We start from the raw sequence: 22,490 nt of genomic DNA, 5'->3' as shown, positions 1-22,490 counted from the left end.
TTCTCCCACCCACATAAAATCAAAATCAAAATCATCTTTACATTTTATGTTAAAGGACCTAAATATTATACCCTCACTCAACTTTTGAATATTCTAGATTTGCATTTAGCTATTGCAGATCTATGTCATTTCATGAGTTACTAGGAGATATAAGGGTAAAATCTACTTAGTAGATTCAGGGATATGTTTTTGGCACTAGTACAATATCATTTGAATCCGAGATCCACCCGCTTAGGTTTAGCAGAGCCTGAAGTAGAAGAACGGTCAAGCCTTATAGTTGGCTGGTTGTCTAAAATGGCATGTTGAAAATGGGAGTTACCTACCCCTAGATGTGTCAATTTCTCAGTGGGATAATTGAAAACCCTCTAGCATTTTCAAACACCAAAAAAATGGCGACTCTGCTGGGGACTTGTGTTGAGATTCATGAAAGAAAAACCTTGAAAATTTAAAGGAATTCAACACAATAGAAGGAACTACATGGAGAAAGTTTTTATATAGTAGTAAGTTAATGTGTTCAATCCATTTCCTTATTAAATTTTCATGTTCCCCAATTAAGCTTTATTCATGGACAACAGTATGTTATAAAATTGGATGAAAATTGCATTCTATGACTGTTATAAGTCTATCTTCAATCAGTTTAGTTTTTTGAGTTGCTGTAATGAAAGTCAGAGTCAAGAATCTAAGAATGAAGTGTATTCTCTTTCTAAAACTATTAGTGTTCTGCAAGTTTTTCATATTGAAAGTCTAAATCAGAGTGTAAGTGGTGAATTTTTTAAATTATTTTTCTCACTAAGTGTGAGTGGCGACTCTAAAGTAAGTCTCTATGCCAGTGCATGATTTTTTTTTAAATATCAGAGACTTTCAGTATTTGTGAGCAGATCTGGTTCTTGGGAAAGAGGAAGTATAAGTTTCTTGATTAATGCTTTATGTGGTTGTTTGTATCTGTTGAAGTATTCATTTAAAATAAAAGAATTACAGTTGTTATTTCATTTTCCTCTTCAAGGAGGTGGTGACTCTACAAAATATTAGATCAATGGTGTGAAGGAATTCCATGTTTGCACGTATGCCAGTCAGCAGATCAGTGGTTTTATACCGCAACACATAAAGGTTTTTTCAATTTTAATGTATGTGCATTTTGTGAAAATTGAATGATAGAAATGGTTGCCTCCATCCAGTGTTTCAGCACTAAAAAAAAGAGGTAAGAGTTTTAAAAGTTTGAAGAAATGAATTAGAGATTCTTTGTGTAGAGATTGCTAGATTAGAAAGAGAAGATCATGATAATCTAGTTTTCATACTGAGAAGTAGAATTGGTGATGTTGAGGGTCTTGATGGATTGAAAATTTATGTTAAGTTCAAATCCACAGTCATGAATCTTCATGAGTCCTGTAGACCAAAGAAGTCTTCATGGCCAATGCTATTGTTAGAATTTTTTACACCATCTTCAATTGATTGGCCAGAGGAGGCAAGATTCCAAAAGATTATTAAATTTCATGATATTATCATAGAATTTGAATGTGAGTTAAAGGCTATTGAGTCTAATGTTAGTGAATGTAATGAGTCTATTCAAGATGATATATAAAATGAAGAATTTCAATTTTATGAATCAAAGGATAGTAATTAGCAATTTGATAATATGCATGATGTCAATTCATTTTCTTCTAATGATGAGTATATAGAAGAAGAACAGTGTAGTAGTAATGATAATATTTCTTCTAATGATGAATGTGTTTGTGTTGAGATGCCAGTTGTTGAGGTATTGTCTCAGGAAGAAGAATTATGTGGTGATCAGATTTATAATTTTTCAAAATGTCTTACTAACAAGTCTTCTATTACAAATTTGTCAAGCTGTTCGGATAATGATCTAAGCCAAGGAGAACAAACTAGGGACGAAATATTGCTAAGTATTGATGAGATTTTTGATTTGTTGGCTCATGATTTTGAAAGGTATGATAACCAATATAAGGATGCTTGTGTTTTGACATATTATGCAAATTCATGTGGTGAAGTCATTTTCCCTAAGTATGATGTTGAGAAAGATGTAGTTTCAGAATGTGCTATGTCAGGTTTGGGGGGTGTATGTGATAGTAATTTGTATGTCAATGCACATAATGACTTCTATGATGAGAATGAAAATGGAGAGATAAGAGTTGTTGCTGATTCATTTTTTTCCTATTTTCATAAGACTGAGATAAGTTCAGATAGCTCATGTGATAAGAGAAATAGCAATGAAACAGTTTATCCTACTGAGCTATTTGAGAAAGAATTAGATACGAATAAATACATTCTAGGAATGCAATTTCATGATAATTCTTGTGATTTGGGATCTAACCATTTGCTGGAATATGAAGAAAATGCAGCATATATTCAGTCTGATATATGGTGTACTGATGTTGCAAGTGAGGATAAATCAAATTTTCCGTACTATTCATATATGGATGCACAAGGTGAGTTTCCATCTGATTCATGTAAATCATTCAATGAAGTAGAATATCAAGCTTTTTTGTTTACAGTTGAAGGAATCCATGACTCAATCAGTAGTGATTAGTTTCATTTTCAGTCGTATGTCAGTTATTATGATCACACTGATTCATATTTTCATAGTGAGCAAGGTGTAGAAATTTTGTCTGATTTTTATATGCACTATGAAGATGATGACAGCAGTTTTGTTTTTCCTAACGAAGTAATTGAAAGTGTTGATATGATGGGTGAGACAAATAAGGATAAGAGTTTCAATTTTCCTTAGAAGAATGTAAATGAAAATAAGGTGTATGACAGAGGTAAAAAGTTCTGAAACTTTTCGGTGGCCTGGGGCCATCACTTGTATATAGTAGTGTAGGTTTCCCTGTTGTCTTAGAGATCTAGAATCTTTCCATGCCCACAGGGGACATGCATCCCCAGACAGAGCCACTATTGGGACAAAAAATTGCATGCTTCATTTTTAGTCCCATTTTAAATTTTGAGTCAATACAAGCCCTATGAATGCCCTTTTGATGAGATTATACCCGGCTATCAGTATGAGGCCTAAAAGGTGTTCAATGTTTCTAACACCTTCCATTCAGCCTGTCTACCTATTCCATGAAGATAAATCATTTTCTCGAACCATTCTGCAAAGTCCTAGTTTGAGTGCATTTCTAATTTGCATTTTACCCTAAGTGTCAAACATCGACAGGAGGTTGTGTTTTCCATTGAACATCTCACACCCAGAAACATTGTATGACAGACCACTTTAAGAGTGTCTAGTATCCATACCAAAGAACCTATGCTTCAGATTTTGAGTCATTTTGAGTCCGTTTGACTAGGTTTTGAATCCCTCAAAGTTGGTCAGTTACTATTTTCATGCTTTTGCAATTAATTCTTAATTCTGGGAAGCCCTATTTGACGAGCTATAACTTTGACCTAGTTGACCCAAATGTTGAAATTCCCATTGCACTATATTGTATACGTCAGAGACTTGTTATGTTTAAAGTTTTCAGCCTATGATGAATCCGTTTGATCAGTTTCCAAATGGAATTTTTATCTTTTACTAGTGTCTAAATTTGTAGATTTGTTAGTAGCCCTGTTCATGACATCATATCTCTTGATCCATGATAGGTGAGATTGAATGGTTTATTTTGCTATGTTCTAGACTGAAAATACTCCAAGTGTGCCAATTTTCAAATCTTGACGAATCCATTTGCACACTTTTCCAGGGTCATTCCATTTGTAAAAATTGTTATGTTGTCATTGTTTCCTATCCTGCAAATCCAGGTAGCCAGCTTCAGATGCTTGCCAAATTTGTCATGTTATTCATCATGAGCCCAAATCATAGATCCATAATGTCCTCATGACAAAGAATGAGTGTCCCAATTTTTATTTCTCCATGTGCTCATTTGCCTAGTTTTCAAAGCCAATTTCAAACCCAATTTATTGCTTTCTGACATGTTTATCTGCAGGTGTTTTTGAGAAGGCAAATTTGACGATGGATATCTTTTGACCTCAAATTTTTCATGAGATGAGATTTAACATGGTGCAAGAATGCAGAGCAAAGAATCAGTGTTCCAATTTTCAGAGCTCGATCAGGTGTTTGGATCAGTTTTTAAGGCCAGTCAAAGGACCTCCTACTACAAAATTGATAGTTCGCAAAAGAAAGTTAAAATGAGTTTTATTTGATTATTTAGTATTTGAGTTTGTTTCAATTCAATGTTGGATGATAAGTGGGTCAGTTTGACATTTCAGTCATTTGAAAGAAAAATTTGTTTTAGCCAAACCAGCTTGGGGCCCCGGCTAAATGGTATTAGAGTGATAAATATCTTTTCATAAATATTCTCAAAGGTTGTGATCAGCAAGCACAGTTTCTGTACCCTTGATAAGAAATCTCATTTGCATTTAGATCATGTATGTACTTATTTTGATGAAGAGAGTATAAAATGTAAGCCCAAAGGGGGTATTGGAGGAAGTTGAGCAAAGTCGCAGGCCCAAGAAGGATCTCCATGTGAAAGTGCATGGGAAATAATTTAGGGAATGTGCTATTATCTATCTTTTTGTTGCCCTACAAGGATTTAGCAAATGTAGTGTTAAAGTCCTTTTGACTCTCAAATTTCTATAACACTTTTGGGGGTTTTAAGCATTTAGAGAATAGATTTATCAACCAAAAGATTATCAATTATGTTGCCTTACAAGTATTTATGGTACTCTTAGTAGTGTTTTTTCCCCTTTATAGAGTTGCTCAATCCTTATTTACTAGCAACTATGATGCATTGATGGCTTTCAAGGCCTCAACTGACACAAATCATAGAATCGCTTCTTGGAAAAGCAATGACCCCTACAATGGAAAATGGTTTGATGTGCACTATAAAAATAAGAGGTTGTCCCATACCAAGAAGGCACGTTGAAGACCAAGCCACAGTCTACATTATCAAAGGAAGAAAGCCGCAGAACAAAGGGGGTCTGCATCAGATGTAGGATGAGCCCATGGCAAGGAGAGATACTCACACAGTGTACAGGAGAGTAGCCCCACTTAAAAGTCACCCACGAAGCACATAGGCAAAGTAGAAAGAATACCCCACATTGAAGGAAGTCAACGCAGTTGTTAGAGGGCAGAGGCAATTACGTTTGTGTGTGCAGAGGTAATAGAGGGACATCCTATGCATGAGAAGAAAAGTTCCCACTGATATCCATGCCATGGAAAAGAACTTCAGCCTTAGACCATAGCAGAAAAGAGCTCTGCCCATGCAATGCAGAGAGAAGTTGTAGGCAATAAAGAAAAGAGCCCCAACCACTGCAAAGAGGAATCCTTTAGGCAGTGGGTAGCTAAAAGAGGCGATACAATCAGCATATAAAAAGAAAAAACCCATGCTGATTAAAGGTAGGACCATGCAAAATGTCAAAGACCCCACATACAAGGCAGAGGTGTCTAGGAATAGAGGAGGTCGTAGTGTGCTAGGAAAGGTTGTGAGAAAATGAGTAGAGCTACATGAAGAAGCCTGCGAAAATTCTCAAGTAAAAGAGAGCTATAGTAGACTTGCAAGCCGTTGTATGATGCCATAGTAAAAGGTAAATAGCTACCCATATTAGAAGGTGTTACTTTACATAAAGCATGTCGCAGTCAAACAGATGAACTCACATATTGAAAGTGAGTAAACTATTTTCAAAAAATAGAGAGCACCATGAAATATAGTGCAGAGCACAAGGAGAACTCGTGAAAAAGAACCCATGCGTTTTTAAAAGGAAATATGCCTTAGTCAAAGGTAGCAGATTGGGAGGTGGTTAATGATTAGAATAGTCCACACGTTAAGTATGAAGAAAATGCAGGTTGAAGGCAGAAGATGAACGTTGTAAAAGGGAAACATGGTCAAGACCTTTTATTCCACATTGGGTAAACTATTTGGATTTTCTTTGTTTAAATACAAAAATACACTTATCATTGGTTGTCTTTAGGACCACACTTTTGAAGCGCCAATTCATTGTGGTGGGCCCATGCACGTGAATAGTTGGCAGGGTCAAAGGGTCGAACATATTTTGACTTGCTAATTCTTAAGTGTATGTCCGGAGATCAATTGGAAAATCCCTACAAGCTTACACTCACATAAAAATGTAGGTTAATATATAGAGGGTCTAGGATCTTATGCCCAGCGTCGTAAGATCATAAGTGGTAAGTTCTAAGCTTCTCGATGCTACAAAATTGAGGCTCTCGTATAGGCGTAAATAAATTTTCTGAGGTCTTTGATGCTACGTTTGGGCCGTGAGAATGTCATAGGAAGCTTTGAGCATATGGATGGGAAGCAAAATTTGGAGATTTTTGGGGTTACGGGATATGGGGAATGTTAATAAAATATTAGTATGTCATTCCCATGAAACGTAAAGGGAGATGGAAGTGAAGGAATTAAGGATATTAATTAATATTAAAATATTAATTAATTTAAAATGTCTCAGATATTTCACAGCCAATCAGCGTGTGACAAGTGGTGACAGTGGATTGAGGGAGATAGAAAATAAAGTTCAAATAAAAATTCATAGAGGAACAATGCACAAAATGAAAAATTTGAATCATTTTGAAATTTTATATGGTTTTTACTATATACTTTATTAAATTTTTCATTTTTAAATGCAAAGCCACAATCCAGGACCAAATTTTTCAAACTACTACCAGGGGTGCATTTTTTGTCCACATTAGGCACTTCAATATATCGTTGGAACTGAGAGAACCTGAACTTTCCATATCTGGAGTTTTTTTTTACACAGGTTCTTCCTGGTTCAAGTTATAGGCTAGTTTGTGAAATCCAAGGTATTGGCAATAGAACAAATTAAGTTCTTCATTCATGATTAAGATTGGTTAGAGGACAGTTTTAAAGGTCTGTTGCAATCTGAAAGTGAAGAAAATCAACTTGGGGTTGTTTTCTTGTCTTTTGAAGACCATTTTAACTGATTTGTTACTTTTCCCCATGTTCATTTTTACACCAAAATAAGTTACTTTTCTCATCATCAGATTTTGAGATATTTTGATGTCTTTGAGAGGTGGAATGAAGAGGATCTGATATACAATTATAGAGAGAAGTTAGAAGGAAGCTTTGATTCTTCTTGAGAAGGATTTTTGAATAAACACATGTCAGTTGCAAAATGAATCTGGGAATTGCTTCCTCTCTATTTATGCTTCCTTCTTCTCTTTTGTAAGGGTTGGAAAATATTGGAAAGTCTCTAGAATGAGGGAAATTAGTAGGATTGGCCTCAAAATTGATGAAATCTGAGTGGAAGACCTAGGATGTGCTGGTTCTAGACCATGAAGCTATGCTTTGGCTGTGATACCCCTTCCCATCCCATTAGCTTCTCATTCCTATCAATTTCTCTCTTGTATGACATAATTTGTTATTATACATTCTAGTTTATTAGGTAGCTGGTGAATCTTTTCATGTATTTTCATGTTTTATTTCAAGGAAATTGATACAGTGAGCAGCAAGTGTTTAGTTTCAGTCTAAATCTTGTTTTCTTTCTCAATTGATCTATGATGTTTTATGGTCTTTGAACAAAGAGCCTAGATCATAAGTGCAGTTCCTTAAAGTTGTATGTTGCTTCATTGTTGCTTTTAATTCAAGGAATTATGTAAATGCTTCATAGATTTAATAGGGTTGCAATTTTATTGAGGGGGATATCAAGTAAGAATGAGATTTAGATAAAAAATTGATATCTATTTACAAGGTGAATGGATAGATTATATATCTGAATATATGAATAAGTATTAGATATCAAAATGCATGAGGGAGATTCATGAATTTGCCCAATGGATTAGGCACTGATCAGATACAAGGTCATTAAGTTGTTGTCCATGCATGGTTTTCATTCGCTTTCCCCCACCCACATAAAATCAAAATCAAAATCATCTTTACATTTTATGTTAAAGGAACTAAATGTTATACCCTCACTCAACTTGTGAATATTCTAGATTTTCATTTAGCTACTATAGATCTATGTCATTTCATGAGTTACTAGGAGATATAAGGGTAAATATTGGTATTTGTGTGGTGTGTAATGTGTGAATTGAATTTGTTTGTTAAAGTTGGGTTTGAATCTCAACATCCTTTATTTGAATTTCAACATCCTCTCACTATGTTGTTTCTTCTTATAAAGAGTATGTGTATGTGTGTGCAACGTTATCCTAATATTTGAGTAACTGATTGCATTTACAAAAATTGTTATTATTTGAATTATGGGAGCTAGTAGTAGGTGGAAGTTTATTCAAACATTGGACATTTACTAAGTAGTTGGTGGAATGAAGTTTATTTGAACTTTGGACATTTACTATGTGCACATTTATGGTTAGAATAATTCATTTAGTGTGCGTGTTTGGATTTTAGCTTCAACCCCTCACCCTCCATATTTTGGCACTTTGTATGAAGAGTATGCATGTGTAACATATCCTTATTTATATGTGGTGAGTCTAAAATTTCTCTTGTTTTTTTTTGGGTGCTCTCACCCCCCATATTTTGGAATTTTGTATGAAAAGTATGTGTGTGTAACATATCCTTATTATATGTGGTAAGTTTAACATTTCTTTTTTTGTGGGCATTTATGCAAATTGTTTGCATTTACATTTGTTGTTTGTTTGAAACTTTTTTATTTAGTTTCTTTCACTTTGGCATCAACTAGTTATTTGTTGGAAGTGTCCAAGAACTTTAAGCATTTATCATTTAAACTTTTTAGCATTCACTTTGTGCTACATGGTTGAAATGTACCATCCCCTTATTATATATTGAACATTGTTTGATCTGTATTTGAACTAATTTTGTATGGCATGTTCAAATTATTTTATCGATCACTTATATTTGATCCACCTATTGTTAGTTCGTTAGGTGGGTGTGTTTGTACTTATTATCACTTTCAAAAGTGTTCCAACTTTGATACTTACTCACATGCATATTTGAACAAACTTTGTTGTATATGTGAAGTGTGTTTTAACTTTTTCATTTTGACCTTGTGTGTTATTGAACCAACTTTTTGTGAAGTGTGTTTTCACTTGGGAATTTACTTCATGTGTGGTTGAAATAAATTTGTGTAAAGCATATATGAACTTTGACATTCATTTTGTACATGTTTGAACTTAAAGTTTTACTTTTTGGGGGAGTGTTTGAACTAATTTTGGATGAAGTGTGTTCAAATCACTCATATTTGATCCTCTAATTATTAGTTTTTGTGGTGGGTGTGTTTGTACAAATACTATAACTTTCAAGATTGTTCTTGAACTTTGATACTTGCATATTCTCCTTGTGTGTGGTTGATCAAACTTAATGTGAACTCTATTTTCATTTTGGCATTTACTTCATGTGTTGTGGAACTAAATTTGTTTGAAGCGTATGTGAACTCTGGCATTCATTTTGTGTGAAGGGTTTGAATTTTGACATTCACTTTGTGCATGTTTGAACTTAAACATTTACTTAGTGTAAAAATTAATAAAACTTAGCATTTGTGTTTGTATATGAGCTTCTACATTCACAGTTGCCTGATAAACATTTATTTTATGTGTGTGTGTGTGTGTGTATGTATGTATGTATGTATGCATGTATAGATGTATATATATACATGTATATATGTATATATATACATATATATCAATGAATTTATATATCTATATATATATATATACATATGTATATCTATATATATAGATATACATATGTCCATATATATATATAGATATATATATATATATATATATTCATCTATATATATGTATATATATATGTGTGTGTATATATGTATGTATATGTATGTATGTATGTATGTATATGTAATTTATATAGACACACACACACACACACACATATATATGTGCATATATATATATATGTGTGTGTGTGTGTGCGCGTGGGTGCGTGCGTGCGTGTGTGTGTGTGTGTGTGTGTGTGTGTGTGTGTGTGTGTGTCTATATGTGTCTAAATTTGACATTCACTTATGTTTTTGTAATATCCTCCCCTGATTTGAACTTTGACTTGTAGAAATTTAACTTAAGGAATATTGTCAAACACTTTGTATGCAAACTCATAAAGTTGATTTCCTCAATAAATTGCTTTCCAATGAGTAGATTTATGAACAACTATGAAGTGACATTAAAATACATAATACACATCATAACATTTTCACAAACACTTGGCACACATTCAACAATATATGAAAAATCTGGAAACTCTTTCAATCTACTGATAAAGGGTGATTTTTAAATGTAGATGTGCACTTACAGCTGCCTTAAAGGCTGCAACAACTATTCAGACTTGTATTCAACAATTTTTATGCAAAGCATCAAAATTTGATAGAAGAAACTTGGAATTAATTGCCGTAGTATTTTGCAGATGTAGTCGGCAGCCCTCCAAACTTCTAATCAGCCGAAAAAACAAGTAAACTTGATATCAAAACTGTTCACGCCATACTGTAGCAAAATATTGTTCATGCCGACTGTAGAAAAATACTGTTCATGCAACACTATAGCAATAACTAACTTCAGATCTGCATTTCAAACCCTTGTAAATTTCTTTATGCGAACGCCCCAAATGAAACCCAATGTGTTTCCTGAAGTGAAAACACCCTTGATCCTCCTAACTGTGTCTTCCAACAGCGAAGAGAATGCTAGCAAAGAGGGATTCCATCCTCCAAGCCCGATAATCAAATATCCAGCAACATAACATTAATCTTCATCCAAGCATACAAAAAAAAGCTCTTCCATTTCTTTTATAGTGTTCTCACAAGAGCTCAATCCTTCGTTTTCTCGATGTGGGATAAAACATAACTCCCTTTATGTACCTTATGTCTCCAATGTGTTATAAAAATAAAGGGAACTCTTTTAATTTAAATATTTCCCACAAACTATAGTCTATGCATTAATAAAGTTAAATATTTAAATTTAACTTTATAAAATGGCTTTATCAATGCATAACAAATCTTATCAATGATAAATAAGTTTTCTTGTCAATTTTAAACAATTACCATCGACATACCACTGTGACTGAATGTCCGGCCATGTCCAAGATGACTTACTATAAATAGTAAGTAAGCCCAAAGTTGCCCCAGAACCCCTCAGAAAGACTTGCAACTGAAACTGTCTAGGCCAAATGGCCTCTAAGCCCCTTTAATGTCCTAGTTAGCCTACGAGACTGTGGGGAAATAGGCTAAAGACAACATCATGCTATGAATGCTAGAAAGGGGAAATTACAGTCTGCCCTTCCCCAAATTTTTTGTCCTCAAGCAATTTTAGCTCTGGATGCTCCAATATCTGCTCATTTTCCCAAGTAGCATCCTCGACAGGTAGGTTCCTCCACTTCACTAGATACTCCCTGATAGTCCTCCTGCGAAGCACCCTCTCCCTGGAGTCAAGTATGGCCTCGGGAACCAAGATAAGCTTTCCCTCATCATCAAGAGGTGGCAATACTACTGAAGGCACCACATTGTGACCCAATTCCTTCTTAAGGCATGACACATGGAACACATTATGCACTTTACTGTCTGCAGGCAACTCCAATTCATAAGCTACTTTGCCCACTCTCCTGATTACTTTGAACGGTCCATAGTAGCATGGTTTCAATTTCTCTGCTCCACTCTTCTTGAGAGAGGACTATCTATACGGCTATAACATTGGGTACACCATATCTCCCACCTCAAAAGACCTCTCAACCATGTGCTGATCAGCATATTGCTTCTACTAATTTTGTGCTTTTTGCAAATTTTCCTTCAAGGATCGCATAATGTCCTGGCACTCCTGCAAAGTATCCTTGGCCTTAGGCACCCTGCTGTCCCCAAATAATAAATCCAAAAAATTAGGAGCATCATACCCATACAGTGCCATAAAAGGGGACATTTGAATAGACATATGGAAAGAGGTATTATAGTAGTACTCCCCTAGATGTAGCCACTTCACCCAAGCCTTCTGCTCTCCTGCAATGTAGTTTTGAAGGTACCCCTCAACCCATTTGTTCACTATCTCTGTCTGCCCATCAGTTTGGGGGTGGTAGCTAGTACTCAGAGTGAGCTCTGTTCCACATAACCTGAACAACTCCTACCAAAAGTGGCTCATAAATCTATTGTCTCTATCACTGACTATGCTCTGTGGTATCCCATGTAGTCTGAATGCCTCTCGAAAAAATAGTTCTGCTATTTGTGCTGCTGAATATGTAGATGAAATTGCAAAGAAATGTGCAAATTTCTTCAATCTGTCTACCACAACAAAGATACAATCTCGACCTTGTGCCTTGGGGAGGCCTGTGATAAAATCCATGGAAATGCTATCCCACTTCTTCTCTGGTATGGGTAGGGGCTGTAGTAACCACCCGAAAAAGAATGTTCCTGTTTGTTCTGCTGACACACAGGGCATTCCCTCACAAACTGAAGCACCTCTGATTTGAGTCCTTTCCAAGTGAAGCACTCTCTCACCTGCTGATATGTCTTAAAGAATCTGGGATTTTCTGCCATTGGTGAATCATGAAATGCCCTCAAAATCTTCTACTTCATAGCAGATTCGGGTACTAAATAAATCCTTTCCTTGTAGATGATCAAATCATTTACGATAGTGTATCAACTATCTTGAATAGCTCCCTCAATAATGCTAGATGCCCAACTATCCGTAGCATATTCTACCAAGATCATCTCTCTCCAATCATCCATGACTATCCCAACAGCAAGCAAATGAGGCCTTCTAGATAAAGCATCTGCAACAATATTTTTATTCCCTTTGACATGGGCTATGTCGAAATCATAGGCCTGTAATTTACTCACTCATTTTTGTTGCCTGTCATTAAATGTTTCAAGCTATTATGATCTATTTTTACTGTGAACTGACTTCCCACTAAATACTGCCTGAACTTAGCTAGTGCGTGCATGATTGCTAGCATCTCTTTGTCGTAGATTCTGTAGGTTCTCTCCACACCTCGTAATTTTCTACTCTCATATGCGATGGGATGTTTTTCTTGCACGAGAACAGCTCCTATGCCCTCTTCTGAGGCATCACACTGCAGCTCAAAGGGCCTGGTGAAATCTGGAATGGCTAAAATAGGACATGTACTCATCAGCTCCTTAAACCTGTCAAAACAATCCTGAGCCCTCTTTGACCACTTGAAACTATCTTTCCATGTCAAATCTGTAAGTGGTGCTGCTATCTATGAAAATCCCTTCACAAATCTGCGGTAGAACCCACAAAGTTCGAGAAATCCCTTGAGTTGTGAAGTGTTCCTCGGTGGTGGCCAATCTAGAATGGCCCTGATCTTGTTTGGGTCAACCCGAACACTTCCTGCACTAATAATATGCCCTAGATAGAGCAACTCTATCATCCCAAACTCACATTTACTCATCTTGGCATATAAGGACTCCCTCTCTAGAATACTGAGCATTGTACCAATATGCTTCAAATGTTCCTCCCAAGTACGATTGTATATTAGTATATCATCAAAAAATATCAACACAAACTTCCTCAACTGATCTCTGAACACTCTATTCATACAGGACTGGAAAGTGGCAGGGGCATTTGTCAACCCAAAGGGCATGACTAAGAAATCAAAATGTCCATAGAGTCATCTAAAAGTTGTCTTCTCCACATCCACCTCTCTAACCCGTATCTGATGGTAGCCGGATCTCAAATCAATCTTGGAGAAGTAGCATGCACCATGAAATTCATCAATAAGCTTATTGATGCACGGGATAGGGTATCAGTTCTTGATTGTCTTCTTGTTTAGCTCCCTATAATCAATGCACATCCTCATTGTACCATCCTTCTTCTTCACCAATACTACTGAAGAAGTGAAAGGAATTTTGCTTGTACGTATGTGGCCCATGTCAATCAACTCCTTAATTGCCTTTTCTATTTCATCCTTACATCTCTTTGGATGGTGGTAAGGTGTGATGATAACTGGCTTAGCCCCTTCCTCTAATTCAATAACTTGCTCGATTCCCCTATCCGAGGGTCTCCCTGGAGGTATCTCACCAAACACCTTAGTATGTTTGGTTATTATTTTTTGTACATCAGGTGGATACTCTTGTTTATGCTGCTCTGTCATCTCAGGCATTACTCTAAACTCTGTTGCCCACTGCACCTAATCATGTCTAAAGAAACTCTACATCGGCTTGAGTGACACCACTTGAAGTCTCCCATCTGACAAACCTCTAAGCACTATCTTCTTACCATTTTCCTCAAACCTCATTTCCATTTTCTCAAGGTTAAATGTAAACTCTACCAGACACTTCATCCAGTTCATCCCAAGCACCATATCCTGATCACCAATGTTGACCACAAAGAAATCTCTTGTCATGTCATAATCTCCCAAACGAAGCTGCAAGTTGGAGATTTTCTTGGTACATTCAATTTTGAAGCCATCGGCAACCATCACCTTAAATCCCCTATGCTCCTCTATATGTAGCCCTCTGCATGTCACAAACTTCTCATCAATGAAGTTATGTTTCGCCCCTGTATCAATGAGTGCCACAACTCTCTGTTCATCCAAGGTTCCACTAACTCTAAAAGTGATGGCCTCCTGTATACTTGACAACTAAGCTATCGTGCTATCATCACGTGCTTCCTCCTATGAAGAACTATCATCATCTCCATCTGATTTGGATGACTGCTCTGAATCTCCATCTACTGACTCTTTGGCTAAAAAGTACTCCATATGCTTAGCTTTTTCTTTCAATGGACACTTATGTGGCAAATCCCAAGGCTCCCTGCAATGAAAACAAAGCTTCTTCTTCCTAAGATCATTAAGTGTCTCATTGTCCAACCTCTTACTTTCCTCCTTAGCTGGCTGAACCTCTTTATGAAAAGGTTTCCTATCCTTATCTTTCCTTGAAGGGAAACTCTTTGCCTGGAATTTATTTTTTGAAGATGAAGAGGAATCCATGTCATGAGCTTTCTTAATGGCTTCCTGCAAAGTGGGAGGGTTAAGAGCTTTAATCCACCCTCTCAATGGATCAACTAACCCATCCATAAATAGAACTAGTATCCTCCATTCAGATACATCTGTTACTAACACTGCAAGTTTCTGAAACTCTGAAATGTATGTTTCCAATGATCCCCACTGTTTAAGCCAAGCTAACTCCTTGAAATGGAGTTCTAGATCCTTCCTATCAAAACGTTCAATCAGCCTCTCTGTAAACTCCACATATGAGGTAATGTGTGCATGTCCCATAGTGACCATACCATGATGCCACCACTCATGTGCTAACCCATCCAGATGAATTGCTGCATACTTAATAACTTCTTCCTCAGGCATAAGGTTCAATTGAAAGTATGTGTCAAGCTTTTGAACCCAAGCTCTTGCTATAGACTTTCCTGAGCCATCATAATATGGTAACTCAAGTCTCCCTACTTTCTTTCGTAGCTCATAGCTCTGGTTCTTGTCATGTCCACGTGGCATATGTTTCATCCGCACATCCATATACTCCCTAAAGGTAATTGCAGCAATAAAATCTAGCCCTCCAGCTTCCCAATCTCTCCTCAACTGGTCCTGTATATCAGTAATCTGGGGCTCTGGTACGAGCTGCTCTGGAGCTCTAAGAGGAAATATAAGAATCATGGGCCTTGAACTCACTGTCCTAGCTCACTGGGGTGCATGACCAAAATTGTTCCCAACTTGTTCATCTCCATTATGTGTCCCATCCTGATCATTTCCATTTTGATTGTTACCATTCTGATTATTTCCTCCACCCATGTTAGCATTCAACCCCATTTGACGAGCCATCATCTGCATCATAAGATCCAATCTCTGATTTTGTTCCTGTGCCCTTTGTTCTGCTACTCGCTGACCCTATACCAAGGTCTCTAATAACTGTAAGAATCTTTCCTCTCCAGGCTCTGGACCGGCATTCCTGCCTCCACCTAATCTTGTATTCCTGTCATCTCGGTCACCCATATTACTGTCTTGATCAAAGAATACCTCCGCTATGTCTGTATGACTGGATTCTATATCCCCCTATACGGATGAACTAGGCTGTTTGCTTTGCAGGTATGAACTCCTAATTTGTCTTGCTCTGGTATTGCGGAAATTATAAGGCCCCTATCGCATGCTCAAACATAAATGCTTTGATTTTAGTTTTTTGACATTTCATCAAACACTTTCCCCTCTATCTGCCAGTTCCAAATTTCCTATGAGACCTCCACAGGATGGCAGGACTTATAGCTCTGATACCACTGTAATATCCTCCCCTGATTTGAACTTTGACTTGTAGAAATTTAACTTAAGGAATATTGTCAAACACTTTGTATGCAAACTCATAAAGCTGATTTCCTCAATAAATTGCTTTCCAATGAGTAGATTTATGAACAACTATGAAGTGACATTAAAATCCATAATACACATCATAACATTTTCACAAACACTTGGCACACATTCAACAGTATATGAAAAATCTGGAAACTCTTTCAATCTGCTAATAAAGGGTGATTTTTAAATGTAGATGTGCACTTACAGCTACCTTAAAGGCTGCAACAACTATTCAGACTTGTATTCAACAATTATTATGCAAAGTATCAAAATTTGACAGAAGAAACTTGGAATTAATTGTCGTAGTATTTTGCAGATGTAGTCGGTAGCCCTCCAAACTTCTAATCAGTCGAAAAAACAAGTAAACTTGATACCAACACTGTTCACGCCATACTGTAGCAAAATACTGTTCATGTCGACTATAGCAAAATACTGTTCATGTGGCACTATAGCAATAACTAACTTTAGATCTGCATTTCAAACCCTTGTAAATTTCTTTATGCGAACGCCCCAAATGAAACCCAGTGTGTTTCCTGAAGTGAAAACACTCTTGATCCTCCTGATTGTGTCTTCCAATAGTGAAGAGAATGCTAGCAAAGAGGGATTCCGTCCTCCAAGCCCGATAATCAAATATCCAACAACATAACATTAATCTTCATCCAAGCATACAAAAAAAAGCTCTTCCATTTCTTTTATAGTGTTCTCACAAGAGCTCAATCCTTCATTTTCTCAATGTGGGATAAAACATAACTCCCTTTATGTACCTTATGTTTCCAATGTGTTATAAAAATAAAGGGAACTCTTTTAATTTAAATATTTCCCACAAACTATAGTCTATGCATTAATAAAGTTAAATATTTAAATTTAACTTTATAAAATGGCTTTATCAATGCATAACAAATCTTATCAATGATAAATAAGTTTTCCTGTCGATTTTAAAAAATTACCATCGACATACCACTATGACTGAATGTTCGGCCATGTCCAAGATGACTTACTATAAATAGTAAGTATGCCCAAAGTTGCCCCAGAACCCCTCAGAAAGACCTGCAATTGAAACTGTCTAGGCCAAATGGCCTCTAAGCCCCTTTAATGTCCTAGTTAACCTACAGGACTATGGGCAAATAGGCTAACGACAACATCATGCTATGAATGCTAGAAAGGGGACATTATAGTTTCGTGGTTGAACTATTGTCTAAAATGTTTAAACTTTGCCTTCACTTTGTGTATGTTTGTAATTCAATGTCTTTGAACTTAACTACTTTTTAGGACTTCTTAAACTTCTTTTGGTATTATAATTTGGTAATATTGTAATAATTTCAATGTTGTATTAACAAACTAATTTTTTGTTTGAAATGACTGTTAGTCTCTTATTTTTAGTGACTTTTAAGCTTCCATTGGTTTTTGTAACTATATGTGAACCTTAGCCATTTATATTTTGAAATTTTTGGTTTTCACTTTATGTGCATTTTTATTGTATTGTATTGTATTGTATGAAATGTATGAAGCATGTGATTTAATTTTGACATGCCCTTTTTATTTGATTAATGTTGATATCCCTTCATATTATTATCATTAATTTTGTGTCTTACAATATGAAGTGTGTTCTTTAGTTTTATTTTAAATTTCATGTATAACGTGTATTTTTTGCATCTACTACTTGTTGGATTTTGTATTTAACTCTTTTCTAAAATTATTTGTTGACTCAACATTCACTTAATGTGTTGGCATGTTTGATAGTAGGTGAGTGTGTGCCCATGTGTGAGAGTAGGGATGTGTGTGTGCATGTGTGTGAGGATGTGTGGGTTGTTGGCTTGGTTTTTCACTGTTAATAATTTTGTTGCATTTCATAGTGAAAACCTAGTGGATTTATGATTTTAAAGGTAAGGTGTGTTAAAAACCCTAGATGAAAACTTTAAGTTTCATGAAACCCTTATCGTTATGCCCTAGTTTTCAAAAAAATTAGTAAAGTATTATTTTATTTTGAAAAATTACGCAGGAAGCTTTTAGCTTTAAGAAATTCTCTTTACTTTTTTCGTGGTTATTTTTAAAATACTTTCCCAAATTTCTTTTTTAATTAACTTTTTTTTAAAACTATAGTTTTGATCTTGTATTGACCCACTAATATTATTTGAAAGTCTTTTAACCATGGTGCAATCTTTTCTTACAAATTGTTTATCATAGAAAGATCAACAATGAGCGCTTTCCCACAATTTGAAAGTGCTCAAACCTTAGCAAATGTGGGGAAGCATCTACATGAGATGTGTACCTAATGATGTCAATTCTTTAATGGGCCACAATGGTTGGACTTGCTAGGATAATTTTAGTTCATCAAACTACTATCAGGACATGTTGGAAAAGTTAACTCATTTTCATTGGTTGTTGTTGCTAACTAGGTTTCAAACAAGGTAAATCTTATGGAACTATAAATCATTTGAAGATTGACAGAGAGCAAATGTAGAAATTCCAAAGGTCTTCATGATCAATGATCTCATGAAGATCAATGACTAGCACTTTCCCACAATTTGAAAATGCTCAAACTTTAGCAAATGCAGGGAAGCACCTTTTTGACATGTGGCCAATTTCACAAAAAGGTAATGCAATTTTTTTAAGTTTAAATCTAAGTCATCCAATTTGTAAAGATTGACGGTTGAATTTCAAATTTCACGGCGTGACATGAAATATTGTTGTTGGGGCATTAATTCTTATCAATGCTATTTTGTGTGAGGTTAATTTTTCAATAAGAATTCTAATTTTCCATTATTGAACACTAAAATTGCAGAATTCTCACAAAGTGAATATTTTAAGAGTTAAGGGCACAAATTTTTTGAGGGTTTCAATGAAGGGAATTTTCAAGGAAGATAGATTACTTAAAAAGGGCTTTACATGATGATTTCTTAGAGAAAAATCCACAATCCATGAATGAGCTTGCTAGGGGAAAATAATTTATTCCAAAGAACCCTTAGTTATTGGTCAGTGAAGGGTTTACAACAAAGAAAACTGATTGAGAGATGCCAAAGTATTTGTTCAAGGATTAGAGCTTTTCTATAAATGGTTTGTAGAAAGAATACTAGATACTCCCCTAAATAATGTATGGGAATTTGACATTGGCAAATTAATTATCCTAGGAGTTTTCTTTCATGATGATTTTCTTGCAATGATGTCAAAGAAATATGATCCAATAACTAGGATTGTAAAGAATCATGCTAGTGATAATCTTTTAAGGGTTTCACCAGAATTGATTAGAGAGGTTTTCAAATTTAACCCCAACCATGAAATCCATGAGAAGATAGATATGGAAGACCTCCAAGCTAGGTATGATGCACAAGAGGTATATTTAAGGGGAGGACCATTACAAGAGCATTTTTTCAGAATAGGATCATTAACCCTGATTACACCAAACACTCTAGAGCCATTTTTGAAATATTATTTCAACCCTAGAGAACATGCATTGTATTTCTCTCTCTGCAAGATCTTTAGCATGGATGAGCAAGACCACATCCCAGATTCCATTATCTTCATCATTTATCAAACCCTTCAGTCTAGTATGAGTTCTATTTTTTACTTTGCTACTCTCTTGGGAGAAGAAATTTATACTAGGTTAATGGTTATTGCAAAGGCTAAAGTTAATAAACCCTTCTGCTCGTACTCCATGCTAATGTACATATGTTTGTATAAGGGAGTTACCTTTCTCTCTAAAGAAATGAAGTTGGAATTGGAAAGAGATGGAGAAAAACTCCCTATCCAATTATGAAGTGTGGACATGACATGGGAAGTAACCAATGCAAGTTTTATCAAATTTGACACTTATTTTGCCTTCAAGCCTAGAATGTTATTAGTAGGGGGTAGCCCTAGGATACCTCAACCTCTACTAGAATTTATTAGACAAAAAGATCATGCTAAAGGGTTTATGGTGAGTCACAATTGGGGAGACATCATCCTATGTGTGGTGTCTACCATATTTAGAGTTTATGTTTTTTTGCAAAAACCACATGTGCTACCCTATCAAGTAACTTTGAAAGTAGGAATCGTTGAGCTTCTGTGGTGGATAGGATTAGTGGAGGAAAGAGAATTGTTGGTAGAATCCAAAGGTACTTTCTTTCCCTAAATAACTATTGTGCACAATTTTATTTTTCTCAAAAAGGGATGGAGGCACTTGGAGAAGTTTTTAGATAAATATCAAATGGCTCAATCCCATGCCTACCTTATAGACTTGGAGGGATTTTATGACTTATTCAAAGAAAGAACTAAATCCAAAGCTCATAAATATATGGTATACTTTATAGAGGATATAGTTAGGAATAAGTTCTCATTACAAGAGCAAGAACTTAGGAAGGAGAAATGGAAAGTATATAGCAAGGTCCTAGATTTTATAAATTCTTTTGAGCTAGACTATGATCCCCTTGCTAATAGAAAATATTGGTGTATGAAAATAGATATGTTGATGGATAACTTTGTTGGGTTTATGCAAAATTTGAATGACAAGAAGGAAATTCTAACACAAGAATACCCTAATAAGGCCATTGAGGTTGAGAAAAGATTGGCAAGTAAGATTATTTTGAACCCAGGGTAGTACACATTGCAAAAGAAAGCTGGGTATATAGTAGCCAGAAGTGTACAAACTATTCCTCAATATGAAAGACCACACTCTAAAAGCCCACCTGTTGCACATGCACCTAAGAAACAAAAATTGGAGTAGAGATCATCTTCTAAGGTTGAAGAATACTCCCCTACCTAGACCCCACTCTAAATAGATGATGGAGTATTTTGGAGAGAGTAGCTGATACAAATGGGAGGGGAGAGGGATATTGTAGTTACAATAGAAAATATAGAAGGATTTCCTAAGGAACCTCCTATACCAACACTAGCTCTCACTGTGGGAGATTATAGAGGTAAGGAAATAAATCCTGTAATAGTAGAGGCCTCTAAAAAATTTATTGATGATGATATTTTTGTCAAGTCAAGAGAATTTGCTCAATTCTTGTGGAGGAGAAATATTGACAATTTTGAGGACAAGTGTAAAATGATCAAAGAAAAGAAACGTGGCAAAAGGGACTCTGAAATTGAAGAAGAAGTTAAAGCTAGTTTCATGGTAGAGTTTTTACATATAACCCCTGAAGGGGGAAGACAATTATTGAAGGATTCAGGATTTTTTATATTACCTAAATTGGATATTGCAAATGCCATGGTTTTTGATGCTTTGAGAAAAGAAAATGATACTCGGTTCAAAACTAGAGAAGAGGTCTTGTAGGCCCATAAGGGATTGAAATATAGTAATTATCATCAAGCATTGGTGATATGGTCCATTCAGAAAAAGAATAAAACTAGGATGCAAGAAGCCTCAAATGCTAAACATGCATGTGGCCTCATGGTGTATAGGGCATAAGAGGTAGATAGTGAAAAGGTGTCTCTAATAACCAAAAAAATGGTGGATTTTGGAGTTTTTGTTGCTGCTAAAGACAAGAATAAATTCTTGGAGCTCAATGCTAGATTTGAAGAGATGCTAAAGGTGTATGAGGAAAGAGTAAATAGGATACATCAATTGGAGGCTTAGATGACCCAAATGGACAAGCAACTTGGAAAAAGAATAATTGGAGAATCTAGCCAACCCAAGATTACTTATCCTCCTCATCCTCCAATTGAACCTTTCAAGTCAACTCCCCTCATAAAGCTACCAAATACTCCACAAAGACCACAATTTTATACAATTGAGGATTTTGAAGAGGAGAAGAGCAGACTTTGGGCATTACATGTAGAATTGAATATCTAATAGGAGGACAAAATAAGAAAAATAATCATGTTGGCTAGCCTACATTTTATGAGCAATTGGTAAAGATAATTAACATTTAGAATGAGATAGAAAGTAGTGAGGTTGGTTTGAAGCCAATTGTGAATAAATGGAACAATAGGGATAGGGATATCATTCTTTTATATTTTTTCAATCATTAGTTTGTCTTCTGAGCAAATAGAAAAAAAACCTTTGACATGACTAATGATCTCTCTAATTTTGATGATAAGAGGGTTGAAGTGCAGAATAGAATCATAAACTACTTCTCAAAGTATCTAGGTGAAAAATTTGTGCTTTTCCCCCATGCACTCAGGAAAGTAGATAAATTAAAAGACAAGGAAGAATGGGCCAAAGAATTGGATGATTTATTATGCCTTAGAATTAATAGGGTCATAAATGAAAAGGGGCATGCATGATGGGAAAAAACAACTAAGGAAGTTGTTAGAGTTCATATATTGTTTGATTCTCTTAAGGAGGAATTTGTTGAAATAAATAAATTG

This window comes from Cupressus sempervirens, chromosome 8 (genome assembly GCF_028749045.1).
Source record: "Cupressus sempervirens isolate cs-2001-9-10 chromosome 8, ASM2874904v1, whole genome shotgun sequence".
Lineage (NCBI taxonomy): Eukaryota > Viridiplantae > Streptophyta > Pinopsida > Cupressales > Cupressaceae > Cupressus > Cupressus sempervirens.
This window is presented reverse-complemented; position numbering follows the sequence as displayed.